The sequence below is a fragment of the Oncorhynchus gorbuscha genome, linkage group LG18, assembly GCF_021184085.1.
Source record: "Oncorhynchus gorbuscha isolate QuinsamMale2020 ecotype Even-year linkage group LG18, OgorEven_v1.0, whole genome shotgun sequence".
In the NCBI taxonomy this organism is placed as follows: Eukaryota; Metazoa; Chordata; class Actinopteri; order Salmoniformes; family Salmonidae; genus Oncorhynchus; species Oncorhynchus gorbuscha.
Genome location: NC_060190.1, coordinates 6,088,637 through 6,102,764, shown reverse-complemented (window position 1 = coordinate 6,102,764; position 14,128 = coordinate 6,088,637).

Genomic DNA, 14,128 nt, shown 5'->3' with positions numbered 1-14,128 from the left:
GGTTAAAAAGTAAACAAAAGCGTCCCTTCGACCTATGCAGGTGAGCATTTTTGTACCTGAAGTATATAGAGACTGTGTGGTGTCGTTGCTATGCTGTGTCTGAGAACCATTTGGAGAACCATGCTGTTTGAAGAAATGTCTTGGGTGTGGAAAGGTAATTCCACTGTTTAATTTGATTGTTAGTCTGTCAAACTCAAACAAAAACACTATTGCATTATTTATTGCTTTATCAATTAAAATACCTTACTGTCACTGCAGTAGTATCTTTGTTTGAAGTTTATTCTGTTTTATAGAGATGTGATTTTTGAACCTGTCCTCCATTGAAATGTGGTGGCTGACTTTGAGCATTGAATAAATAATGTATGACATTTTAATATGGGCTATGCTCTTTCTCGCCATATGGTGGCACTACAGTCTGAGTGGAACTATGAAACCGATAGAGCCGGCCGGGGTGAAGTATTTGACAAAGATCCAAATGGATATAGAAAAGTATCGGTGTAGTAAAACACCCACCCCTTGCAAACCATGCTATCCAAAAATGTTTACACACCTTTTGTTGGCAATTCCACACAGTTGTCCATGTCTTATGTATGTTCATATGATACTAGGGGTCAAAGCCCGACTGAGTTCGCCCACATTTTTTGTATTTTTAGTCTTGAATCGCGGCCAGTATTTCCCCCGTTCCTGGTCCGGTTGTTGAGTAGGGAGGGGTGATAGACTGTTCTGACGATCTGCTGACTCCAGTCTGTATTTCAACCACTAGTGGGCAGAAGCGCTTTATGAAGTCTATTGGAGACAGAACAATGAAGAGAATGTAAGACTGTTCCAAATCCATTTCAACACCTCTGGAATGTACATGCACTGAATTCACAAAACATTAAGAACCTGCTCTTAGAACAGCCGCAGTTCATTGGGGCATGGACTCTACAAGGTGTTGAACGCATTGTCAAGTTGGCTGGATGTCCTTTGGGTGGTGGACCGTTCTTAATACACACGGGAAACTGTTAGAGTGTGAAATCCATCAGCGTTGCAGTTCTTGACACAAACCAGTGCGCCTGGCACCTGCTACCATACCCCGTTCAAAGACACCTGCTACCATACCCCGTTCAAAGACACCACCTACCATACCCCGTTCAAAGACACCTGCTACCATACCCCGTTCAAAGACACCTCCTACCATACCCCGTTCAAAGACACCTGCTACCATACCCCGTTCAAAGACACCTGGTACCATACCCCGTTCAAAGACACCTCCTACCATACCCCGTTCAAAGACACCTGCTACCATACCCCGTTCAAAGACACCTGCTACCATACCCCGTTCAAAGACACCTGCTACCATACCCCGTTCAAAGACACCTCCTACCATACCCCGTTCAAAGACACCTGCTACCATACCCCGTTCAAAGACACCTGCTACCATACCCCGTTCAAAGACACCTGCTACCATACCCCGTTCAAAGACACCTGCTACCATACCCCGTTCAAAGACACCTGCTACCATGTTCTACCATACCCCCGTTCAAAGGCACCTGCTACCATACCCCGTTCAAAGACACCTCCTACCATACCCCGTTCAAAGACACCTGCTACCATACCCCGTTCAAAGACACCTGCTACCATACCCCGTTCAAAGACACCTGCTACCATACCCCGTTCAAAGACACCTGCTACCATACCCCGTTCAAAGGCACCTGCTACCATACCCCGTTCAAAGGCACCTGCTACCATACCCCGTTCAAAGGCACCTGCTACCATACCCCGTTCAAAGGCACCTGCTACCATACCCCGTTCAAAGGCACCTGCTACCATACCCCGTTCAAAGGCACCTTCTACCATACCCCGTTCAAAGGCACCTGCTACCATACCCTGTTCAAAGACACCTCCTACCATACCCCGTTCAAAGACACCTGCTACCATACCCCGTTCAAAGACACCTCCTACCATACCCCGTTCAAAGACACCTGCTACCATACCCCGTTCAAAGACACCTGCTACCATACCCCGTTCAAAGACACCTGGTACCATACCCCGTTCAAAGACACCTGCTACCATACCCCGTTCAAAGACACCTGCTACCATACCCCGTTCAAAGGCACCTGCTACCATACCCCGTTCAAAGGCACCTGCTACCATACCCCGTTCAAAGACACCTCCTACCATACCCCGTTCAAAGACACCTGCTACCATACCAAAGACACCTGCTACCATACCCCGTTCAAAGACACCTGCTACCATACCCCGTTCAAAGGCACCTGCTACCATACCCCGTTCAAAGACACCTGCTACCATACCCCGTTCAAAGACACCTCCTACCATACCCCGTTCAAAGTCACCTGCTACCATACCCCGTTCAAAGGCACCTGCTACCATACCCCGTTCAAAGGCACCTGCTACCATACCTCGTTCAAAGAGACGTCGATCTTTTGTCTTGCTCTTTCTCTTTCTGAATGGCACACACACACACAATCAATTTCTCAACTGTCTCGAGGCTTAAAAATCCTTCTTTAACCTGTATCCTCCCCTTCACCTACACCGATTTGAAGTGGATCTAACCAGTGACATCAATATGGGATCTTAGCTTTCACCTGGTCAGTCTGTCATGGAAAGAACAGGTGTTTTTAATGTTTTGTACACATGTAACTATAAATCTTGAAATGTGCACCATTCACAGCCTTATTGTGGTGCCTAAACAAACATCAACAGACAGGCACACCACAACCCCATGAGGGAATGTGAAGTGCACTGTGATCTAACCACTTTGTTCAGCACTGGCTGTTCTTTTTAATTGTAGGACAGAGGACAGACTGAAACAGGGCGAGTCTGGATTTAACTAATGTTTTCTAAAATTGCCTACGGCAAGCACAGCCTTAGCATTAAATGACCAATACACAATGTGAAAGTGATATTTTCCTACCACATCATCCTTCCGGTTGCTGTCCCCTAATCTTTTGAATGGGTTTGATGATTATATCAAATTCAGGAAAAATCTGTAATTTAATCAAAAACATATTTGTGTCTGGATGAATTTACATCTGCCAGATGCCTTTTATGAAGTTTTGCCACCGAAGTCTATTGCGCAACATTTTTGCACATTGAATACAATTCAAAAAGCATAGAAAAGTTCAAAAATGACAAGGCTACTAACTCGAAAAAAACAATGCGTCTCTTTCATACCATTTTCACAAAGAAGCCAAAAGCCTAGTCAGTCAGTTGATGTCAATGTTCCATAATTGAAATAACATCATAACACATCCTCAACGATAAGCTGAAGGCCATGGGGGAAGGAGAAAGAACGACACCCATCTCAGCCACTCTCCCTCCTCCTCCTCCACTCTGACCTTCTCATCATGGATACCAAACAGAGGTCAGAGGTCAAAGTGACAGATGCTCATGTGAGCCTCTTATAGATAGAAACAAACCAAATGACCGTCCGTCAGGGCCGAGACATCACACGCCTCTTCTAAGTATTCACCCCAAATAAGGAAATAAGGGCCTCCCTTCCCCCCCTGTGACCGCTGTCTGGCGACTGCAGCATTCCAAAGGTCATGACCCTGTCTAGCACATTCCTTTTGTGGAGGGGGTGGTGGTCCTTCTCGGTGGTGGTCGATGTTGTGGTCTTCACAGGTCCTCATTACCATGAACCAGGCCTCCATTTGAACCTCTGAATGCTCATCGTGTGTGTGTGGATGTAAAACATGGGTTTAGGTTAGCTAGGTTTAGGGTTAGGGTTGTGTATGGATGTAAACATGGGTTTAGGTCAGGTTTAGGGTTAGGGTTGTGTATGGATGTTAAACATGGGTTTAGGTTAGCTAGGTTTAGGGTTAGGGTTGTGTATGAATGTTGTATATGGATGTAAAACATTGGTTTAGGTCAGGTTTAGGGTTAGGGTTGTGTATGGATGTAAACATGGGTTTAGGTCAGGTTTAGGGTTGGGTTGTGTATGGATGTAAACATGGGTTTAGGTCAGGTTTAAGGTTAGGGTTGTGTATGGATGTAAAACATGGGTTTAGGTCAGGTTTAGGGTTAGGGTTGTGTATGGATGTAAACATGGGTTTAGGTCAGGTTTAAGGTTAGGGTTGTGTATGGATGTAAAACATTGGTTTAGGTTAGGGTTAGGGTTGTGTATGGATGTTGTGTATGGATGTAAAACATTGGTTTAGGTCAGGTTTAGGGTTAGGGTTGTGTATGGATGTAAACATGGGTTTAGGTCAGGTTTAAGGTTAGGGTTGTGTATGGATGTAAAACATGGGTTTAGGTCAGGTTTAGGGTTAGGGTTGTGTATGGATGTAAACATGGGTTTAGGTCAGGTTTAAGGTTAGGGTTGTGTATGGATGTAAAACATGGGTTTAGGTCAGGTTTAGGGTTAGGGTTGTGTATGGATGTAAACATGGGTTTAGGTCAGGTTTAAGGTTAGGGTTGTGTATGGGTGTAAAACATGGGTTTAGGTCAGGTTTAAGGTTAGGGTTGTGTATGGATGTAAAACATTGGTTTAGGTCAGGTTTCGGGTTAGGGTTGCAGATGAGTGTGAAGAATGCTGTTTGATTTTGAAGTTGTAAAAAGACAAATGTAATTGAATTCACTTTTTGGAGTGTTGAATGGAGGGAGGCAGTATGTTTGCAGTTTGTGAGGGTGAGTGTGAGGGTTTACGCAACCCTGATGCAAAGTACTTCCCTCTTTACTGTAAACACTTGCCTCACACTCACCCCCGGCACATTGGCGCCCACTTAAAACAGACTTTGACCTCGTGTCTTCTCCCCCCTCTAACCTTTCCCCTATCCCTCTCTCTATCCCCCTCAAACCTTTCCCTCTCTCTATTCCTCTCCAACCTTTCCCCTATCCCTCTCTCTATCGCCCTCTAATCCAGCACGCTCTCTGTCTCCCTCTAACCTTTCCCCTTTCCCTCTCTCTACCCCCCTCTAACCCAGCCCGCTCTCTGTCTCCCTCTAACCTTTCCCCTTTCCCTCTCTCTATCCCCCTCTAACCCAGCCCGCTCTCTGTCTCCCTCTAACCTTTCCCCTATCCCTCTCTCTAACCCACTCTAACCCAGCCCGCTCTCTGTCTCCCTCTAACCTTTCCCCTATCCCTCTCTCTAACTCACTCTAACCCAGCCCGCTCTCTGTCTCCCTCTAACCTTTCCTCTATCCCTCTCTCTACCCCCCTCTAACCCAGCCTGCTCTCTGTCTCCCTCCAACCTTTCCCCTATCCCTCTCTCTATCCCCCTCTAACCCAGCCCTCTCTCTATTCCTCTCCAACCTTTCCCCTATCCCTCTCTCTACCCCCCTCTAACCCAGCCCGCTCTCTGTCTCCCTCTAACCTTTCCCCCATACCTCTCTCTATCCCCCTCTAACCCAGCCCGCTCTCTGTCTCCCTCTAACCTGTCCCCTATCCCCACTCCCCTTCTACCTTCATCTTTCTATTTAAACTAGGTGTGTGGGCTTATGAACAGTCTGAGTAGTAAGCAGGTGTTCAAGCTTGTTTGGGTAAGATTAGGAAAAAAGGGAAAATGACACTGGAACCCCCCACCCAGCCTATTTTAGAGCTCCCAGTGTGTCATTTTACAGATCAGTATCCGGCTTGCCCCACTGACTGACTGACTACCTGGACCTTTGTAGGAGTAGTTCTGTTCCGTCTGATTGTGTGGGAGTCTGTGTGTGTTTATGTAGCCTATTTTAGAGCTCCCAGTGTGTCATTTTACAGATCAGTATCAGGCTGCCCCACTGACTGACTTTTAGTGTGTGTGTGTGTGTGTGTGTGTGTGTGTGTGTGTGTGTGTGTGTGTGTGTGTGTGTGTGTGTGTGTGTGTGTGTGTGTGTGTGTGTGTGTGTGTGTGTGTGTGTGTGTGTGTGTGTGTGTGTGTGTGTGTGTCAGTAAAAAAAAATAATAATAGGTGGGTAAACTCTTATGGCCGTTTGCGGTTTTCATGGTGAATAAAGTAACCGTCCTTCTGTTTTCATAGCATTGATGCTCAATACAAAAAGGTGCGTAAGAGGCATATACGTGCATTTACCCTCCGCTACACCACCGGTGTGTGTAATCTGTGTATGTAACCTCCGTTATCCTTCCCACTGTGTAACTTTACCTTATTACCTGTATGTGGATCCGTGTCAGGCTGCCCCACTGACATAATGACTGACTGGCCTCCTCCTCGCTCCACGCGAACATGTCTGATCTAACCCAGTTAGGCTGCTTCCATTACAGGGAGAGAGAGTGTGTGTGTGTCCATCACACACACACACGCGCCTGCCTTTGTGCCCCAGTGCTCTATTTCCGTCCATAGAGACAGACTCGTGCGTCACCTATTCCAGCCAGTTGGACCCTAACACACTGATCAGGCTTGTGTCCCAAATGGCACCCTATTCCCAATAGTGCACTACTTATTTTTTTTACCAGGGCCAATGTCAAAAGTATACCAAACATGAGGAACACTTTCCTAATATTGAGTTGCACCCCCTTTGCCCTCAAAACAGCCTCAATTCGTCGGGGCGTGGACTCTACAAGGTGTCGAAAGCGTTCCACAGGGATGCTGGCCCATGTTGACTCCAGTCCTTCGCACAGTTGTGTCAAGTTGGCTGGATGTCCTTTGGCTGGTGGATCATTCTTGATACACACAGGAAACTGTTGAGTGTGGAAAAACCCAGCAGTGTTGCAGTTGTTGAAACAAACCAGTGTGCCTGGCACCTACTACCATACAGTACCCCATTCAAGAGCACTTAAACCTCTTGTCTTGCCCATTGACCCTCTGAATGGCACACAGACACAATCCATGTCTCAAGGGTTAAAAAATCCTTCTCTAACTTGTCTCCTCCCCTTCATCTCCACTGATTGAAGTGGATTTAACAAGTGATGTCAACAAGGGATCATAGCTTTCACCTGGTCAGTCTACAGTATGCAGACCAATTGAATTTCTCTACATTTTGTTACGTTACCGCCCTTATTTTAAAATGTATAACATGTTTTTTTCCCCCTCATCAATCTACACACAGTACCTCATAATGACAAAGGAAAGGTTTTTAGAAATGTTTGCACGTTCATTACAAGTAAAAAATGTTGTCAGACCTTTTTACTTATTTTGTTGAAGCAGCTTTGGCAGCGATTACAGCCTCTTGGGTATGACACTACAAGCAAGGCTGTAACGTAACAAAATGTGGAAAAAGGGAAGGGTTCTGAATGCACTGTATGTCATGGAAAGAGCAGGTGTCCTAAATGTTTTGTATACTCAGTGTATCGGGAATAGAGTGGTGTTTGGGACGCTGACCTTTATTTAGAGTAGACCTGTATTTATAATGTCTCTAATTTATTCAACCATGATTGAAAACTCAGGACCAGTCTTAATCAGAGATCAGTCTGTGCGTGCGTGCCTGCGTTTCTGTCTATGTGTCTGTCCATGGGTGTTTGTAGGCCTGTGTGTGTGTGTGTGTGTGTGTGTGTGTGTGTGTGGGTGGTGTGTTTACGTGTGTGTGTCCCTTTCATGTACATCTGTGTATGCCTGGGTGCATGTGTGGCTGGATACATGTGTCTGCTGCTGCTGATGGTGTGTGCGTCCCTTTCATGTACATCTGTGTATGCCTGGGTGCATGTGTGGCTGGATACATGTGTCTGCTGCTGCTGATGGTGTGTGTGTGTGTGCTTGTTTAGTTGTGTGATGCAGATATGGGGCGAGAGCAAAACGCCTGTTATGTCCCGTAACAGCGGGTGGTTGGGGGCTGTGGATGTGTCTTTTCATGACGTGTGTAACAGCCAGATGGAGTAGAAGGCTGAGACTAATCTAAACAGCTAATCTGGTTATAGACCCACCATGGTGTCCATCACTGACTGTCAACACGCTGGTTACTACTTCAACACATAACACATAAGCTACCGCTGGCTATTAAGTTGACTTGTACTGTGCATACAAATATAGTCCATTACTGACTGTGTTCAGGCTGGATACTACTTAACCATGGAATATACTGTGTACTGCTGGCAAATAGGTTGAGACATATACTGTACATACAAATGTACTGTAGGCCTACTTAGGCTTATAGAGAATTCAGCGAACATCATGGATTCCATCACTGACTGTCAACCCGCTGGTTACTACCAGCGCCGGATTACCGAAAGGCCAAGCAGGGTTTTTAGTTGATGGTTGGGGGCCACCCAGCTGGCATATGAACACGTCATAAGCAATGGCAAATTGTGTAGAATTGTAGGAAATGAGCTTAAAACGGCAACTTTTTCTCTCCGCCTCCTGACAAAATGTGTAGATTTGCAGGAAATTGGCTGTAAAACAGCACCATTTTCTCTCAGCTTCATGGAAAAATGTGTAGAATAGCATTTTATAACTGCAAATGTCTCACTCTGCCCAATGGCAAAATGTGTTGAAATGCAGGAAGTTTTGGGAGTTGGGGGGGCCCTCTGGCGGTAGATGCCCCGGGGCCCCAAATGCATTAGTCCAGCCCTGGTTACTACTAGTACTTCAACACATAAGACATAAGCTTCTGCTGGCTAATAGGCTGACTTATACTGAAGGCCTACATGTACTTAGGCTTTTGGAGATAACATTGCATAACCTCATGGAGTCCATCACTGTCAACAGGCTGACCACTACTTAGATACATGACTATTAGCACCCACTTACACTTACGGGTCTCACTGTAGGTTACTGTTGGCTAATAGATGGACATTTTTTGCAGATGTTATCCCCAGTGCAGCGAAACACTTATGTTTCTAGCTCCAACAGTGAAGTAAATACCAAACAATACAATACACACAAATTCCCAAAATCAAAATGAAGAAATATCAGAATGAGCAATATCAGAGTCCATAATATATGATGGTGTGTATATACTGTATGGACAGTATATGAATATAAAATGTGTGTCCAGCATTAGTTACATAGGATGAGCCTTCACTATAATACAGTATATAAATCAGTGTGTAAACCAGTGGGTAAACCTTATTAAAGTGACCAGTGTTAATGACTGCAGTGCCTTCAGAAAGTATTCACACTCTTTTCCCACATTTTGTTGTGTTACAAAGTGGGATTAAAATGGATTTAATTGACATTTTTCGTCAACGATTTACACAAAATACTCTGTCAAAGTCAAAGTAAAATTCTAACATTTGTCAAATAAAAGGTGAAATATAAAACACTGATATACTGTGTCTTGGTTAGACTAGTATTCAACCCCCTGTGTCAATACATGTTAAAATCACCTTTGGCAGTGACTACAGCTGTGAGTCTTTCCCGGTGAGTCTCTAAGATCTTTACACACCTGGATTGTGCCACATTTGCCTTTTTATTCTTTTCAAAATTCTTCAAACTCTGTCAAAGTGGTGGTTGGTCATTGCTAGACAGCCATTTTCAGGTCTTGCCATAGATTTTCATTGCAGATTTAAGTCAAAACTGTATCTCGGCCACTCAGGAACATTCACTGTCTTCTTGGTAACCAACTCCAGTCAAGATTTGGTCTTGTGTTTTAGGCTATTTTTCTGCTGTAAGGTGAATTATTCTCCCAGTGTCTGATGGAAAGCAGACTGATCCAGGTTAATGCCTGTGCTTACCTACATTCGGTTAAAAACTCCTCAGTCCTTAACGATTACAAGCATACTCATAACATGATGCAGCCAACACTATGCTTGAAACTACAGTAAATCACCAAAATTATGTGGACGCCTCGTCAAATTAGTGGATTTGGCTATTTCAGCCACTCCCATTGCTGACAGGTGTATAAAATCAAGCACACAGCCATGCAATCTCCAAAGACAAACATTGGTAGTAGAATCCGTACTGAAGAGTTCAGCAAATTTCAATGTGGTACTGCCATAGGATGCCACCTTTTCCAACAAGTCCGTTCATCACATTTATGCCCTGCTAGAGCTGCCCCGGCCAACTGTAAGTGCTGTTAATGTGAAGTGGAAATGTCTAGGAGCAACAACAGCTCAGCCGCGACATGGTAGGCCACACAAGCTCGCAGAATGGTCCCGCTGAGTGCTGAAGCATGTAGCGTGTAGCATCTAGAAATTGTCCTCGCTTGCAACACTAACTACCGAGTTCCAAACAGCCCTGGAAGCAACATCGGCATAATACCTGTTCATCGGGAGCTTCATGAAATGAAGCTACTGCCGAGTAGTCGCACACAAACCTAAGATCGCAATGCTCAATGCCAAGCATGAGGCAGCAGTCTCTAAGGTGCAGAGTGTAGTACTGGGTGGTTGCTGAGTAAGTTCAGGGCAGGTTACTGGGCAGAGGCCGGCTAGTGGTGACTATTTAACAGGCCTGGAGATAGAAGCTGTTTTTCAGTCTCTCTCTCCCTGCTTTGATGCACCTGTACTGTCTCCGCCTTCTAGGTTGTGCAGGGTGAACAGGCAGTGGTTTGGGTGGCTGAGGTCCTTGATGATCTTCTTGGCCTCCTTGTGACAACAGTAGTAGATTGTAGATTGGGGGTTCCCAAACTGTTTCACTCAGGTCCCCCTTCCAGCATTGGGGAACATCCCGCCTCTGCGCACGTGCATTTCTATCGGCACAAGCACTGTTCATGACACAAACTGTTCACAACCCTCTTATTGGTAGAAATAACATTCTGCAGGTTTATAGCTTATTTCCTGCAATTCTACACATTTTGTTGTGGGGCGCAGAATTTTTTTGCCGTTTTAAAAGCATTTTTTTTGCAATTCTATACATTTATCCATGTTTGTGTGACTCAAACATTACACCAATTTTTTTGGGATAAAAAATATAGCTAAAACATGATAGCTCACTTGAGCTAGTTGATCTGGACATTTCTGACAAGTTATAAATAGCTCGCTATGGTATGCAATGGCTGACAGTTTGGGAACCACTGCTGTAGATATCCTGAAGCTAGTGTTCCCCTGGTTATACGTTGGGCTGACCGCACCACCCTCTGGAGAGCCCTGCGGTTGCGGACTGCCAAATTGGCATACCGGTCGGTGCTACAGCCCGACAGGATGCTCTCAATGGTGCATCTGTAGAAGTTTGTGAGTTTCCTAGGGGGTCCTAGACAGTGTGGTTAAGAATGTGCAACAGCTCCTCTTACCACACTGTCTGTGTGGATGGACAATTTCAGGTTGTCAGTGATGTGCACACTGAGGAATTGAAGCTTTTCACCCTCCACTGCGGCCCTGTCAATGTGGATAGGGTGTACTTTCTCTGCTGTCTCCTGTAATCCATGTTCAGCTCTTTTAGTTTTGTTTACGTTTAGGGAAAGGTTATTTTCCTGGCCCTCACCTCCTCCCTCTAGGCGTTCTTGTCGTTGTGGTAATCAGACGTACCACTGTAATGTCATCTGCAAATTTGATGATTGAGTTGGAGACGTGCATGGCCACGCAGTCATGGGTGAACAGGGAGTACAGGAGGGGGCTGAGCACACACCCTTGTGGGGCCCCCGTGTTGAGGATCAGCATAGTGGAGGTGTTGTTTCCTACCTTCACCACCTCGAAGTCCAGGTCCCAGTGAGACAGGGTGGGGTTCAGACCCAGGGCCCTGAGCTTAGGGATGAGCTTGAAGGGGACTATGGTGTTGAACGCTGAGCTGTAGTCATTGAACAGCATTCTTGCATACTGTAGGTATTCCTCTTGTCCAGATTGAATAGGGCAGTGCGATGTCATCATCCTTGGGATTTGTTTGGGAGGCATGAAAATTGTAGTAGGTCTAGGGTGTAGGGTAATGTGGAGGTGATATGATCCTTAACTAGCCTCTTAAAGCACTTCATGATGACCGAAATGAGTACTACGGGACGATAGTCATTTAGTTCAGTTACCTTTGCTTTCTTGGATACAGGAAAAATTGTGGACATTTTGAAGCAGGTGGGGACAACTGATTGGGATAGGGAGAGATTGAATATGTCCGCAACACTCCAGCGAGCTGGTCTACACATGCTCTGAGGATGCGGCTTGGGACGCCATCTGGGCCGGCGACGTTGTGAGGGTTAACACGCTTCAATTTCATAAGTTACAGTATGTTCCTGTCCTCACACTAGCATGCCACTTAAAATGCATGCAGCAGCATGCCAAAATACATTGCTTCATTCAAATGAATATGCTAGTGTAGATATTGGAATGGGGTCATACTGTTACTGTACATACAAATATACTGTATATAGGCCAATGGAAATCCAATACATTACAGACCTAAATACATATTAATATCTACACATTACAATTGTGTAATGCATAACTACAGCAGATATGTGGGTTACTATTGACAATATACAGCAGATTGAGTCATATAGGCATATATAGTGACTGTACAAAACATGAAGAGCATGACATAGACTGACCAGGTGAATCCAGGAGAAAGATCATTGATGTCACTTGTTAAATCCACTTCAATCAGTGTAGATGAAGGGGAGGAAACCAGCCCTTTTGCACTGTTTCGCTATGGTTTTGGTCATCAATCTAGCAAGAGGGCAATATTTTATGTATTAATTAGTGTGTCCCCCTGGCTTTCAACTGGAATTGTTTGTCTCAGAAAAAAGCACTTTTCAACCCATATGATCGAGTACAAAATAAAAGTATCGTAAAGCAAACAAATATGATGATCTGATATTAGAAAAACATTGTCAATGAATAAGCCTTTTCATACTTTATAATATGTCCATATATAGTTATAATCTGTTTCAGAAACATCTACATCTACCTTCTTTATTACTTTACCAAACATATATCACATTAGTGATAGTCAAATTCTATCAAATTTGTGAAAGTCTAAATCAACATTTGGGCCATTTAAACAGCGTTCTTTCCTCCTATAGACAAGGGGGGAGGGGTTATGTAAATGGCTCGATTTTGTCGTTCTACCACCGACATAAAGCAATTGTTTGACTTCCACACAAAATTACTTATTTACTTATTTTAAGTTTAAGGAAGTTCGTATGTGGCATTGTTTCTCGTAGAGCTATGAAAGATTGCTTTGCCATGTCTGTGCTGTCAAGCTGGATAAATGTTTATCTGAGGACCATCCCTTTGAAGTAACATTGCAGTGAAGTGATAGAAATGGATGTATTGATGTAGCCGGCCACCAGAGGGAGGCAAATAAGTAATGTAAACATATACACTACCATTCAAAAGTTTGGCGTCACTTAGAAATGTCCTTGTTTTTGACAGAAAAGCACATTAATGGAATATCTACATAGGCGTACAGACGCCCATTATCAGCAACCAACATTCCTGTGTTCCAATGGCACGTTGTGTTAGCTAATCCAAGTTTATCATTTTAAAAGGCTAATTGATCATTAGAAAACCCTGTTGCAATTATGTTAGCACAGCTGAAATTTGTTGTTCTGATTAAAGAAGCAATAAAACTGGCCTTCATTAGACTAGTTGATTATCTGGAGCATTAGCATTTGTGGGTTCGATTACAGGCTCAAAATGGCCAGAAACAAAGAACTTCTGAAACTCGTCAGTCTATTCTTGTTCTGTGAAATGAAGGTTATTCCATGCGAAAATTTGCCAAGAAACTGAAGATCTCGTACAACGCTGTGTACTACTCCCTTCACAGAACAGCGCACTACCGCTAACCAGAATAGAAAAGGGAGTGGGAGGCCCCGGTGCACAACTGAGCAAGAGGACAATAGAATGTCTAGTTTGAGAAACAGACGCTTCACAAGTCCTCAACTGGCAGCTTCATTAAATAGTACCCGCAGAACACCAGTCTCAACATCAACAGTGAAGAGGAAACTCCGGGATGCTGACCTTCTGGGCAGATGCAAAGAAAAAGCCATATCTCAGACTGGCCAATAAAAAGAAAAGATTTAGATGGGCAAAAGAACACAGACACTGGATAGAGGAACTCTGCCTAGAAGGCCAGCATCCCGGAGTTGCCTCTTCACTGTTGACGTTGAGACTGGTGTTCTTAATGTTTTGTACACTCAGTGTATATGCCAGGGCTCTCCAACCCTGTTCCTGGAGAGCTACCATCCTGTAGGTTTTCACTCCAACCCTAATCTAGCACACATGATTATAATAATTAGCTGGTTGAAAAGCTGTATCAGGTTAGTTACAACTGGGGTTGAAGAGAACCTACAGGAGGTTAACTCTCCAGGAACAGGGTTGGAGAACCTGGTATAGGCCAATGGATATGGTACAAACATATAATAGTAATATGTTCATTGTAAAAGGTAATTGA